The following is a 774-nucleotide window of genomic DNA, read 5'->3' as shown; positions in this document are numbered from 1 at the left end:
TGCTGACACCACCAAGTCAAGGGTTAAGATCCCCTTACCGGTCATCTTTTTGAAAAAAAAAGAAAAATAAATAAATAAATAAAAGGGGCTCAACCCCACCTGTAATAAGAGAAATGCAAATTTATATTATATAGATATTTTTTCAACTGTGAGATTAGCAAAGATCAAAAAGTGCTGCAAAGGGCTGGCTGATTAGCTCAGTTGGTCAGACTACAGTATTGGTATCACCAAGGTCAAGGCTTCGGATCCCCATACAGTCCAGTACCCCTCTCCCCATCCTTCCTCACCCCACCGAAAAGGGCTAGCAAGAGTATGGAGCAACAGGCAGTCAGCCTCACACATTGCAGGTTGGAATGTAAAGTTGTACAGCTTCTAAGGAGGGCAATATCCACCAGAATTATAAAAGAACACATTCTTAGGTGTAGCTATGCCATCAATAGGAATTTATTGCACACATATACCAAACGTGTAAATAGACCTATGAACAGGGTTATTAATTGCAGTTTGTTTACTGTAGCAAAAACATGGAGACTGGGGCACAGAAAAAGGCTGGAAGGATACAACTGAACTTTAGCCCCAAGGTGTGGAATGGTGACAGCAGGGATGGTTCCCAACTTTGGTTGAACATGAGAATCATCTAGGGAACCTTTAAAGTCCTGATGCCAAACCCCAGTAAATCAGAACATCTATAAGTAGTGCCAAGACATCAGTAATTTATAAAGTTTTCCAGGTGATTCCATTGTTCAACTGTGGTTGAGAACCACCACCTTAAAC

Source organism: Galeopterus variegatus, unplaced genomic scaffold (assembly GCF_000696425.1).
Source record: "Galeopterus variegatus unplaced genomic scaffold, G_variegatus-3.0.2 Scaffold11237, whole genome shotgun sequence".
NCBI classification, from domain to species: domain Eukaryota; kingdom Metazoa; phylum Chordata; class Mammalia; order Dermoptera; family Cynocephalidae; genus Galeopterus; species Galeopterus variegatus.
This window is presented reverse-complemented; position numbering follows the sequence as displayed.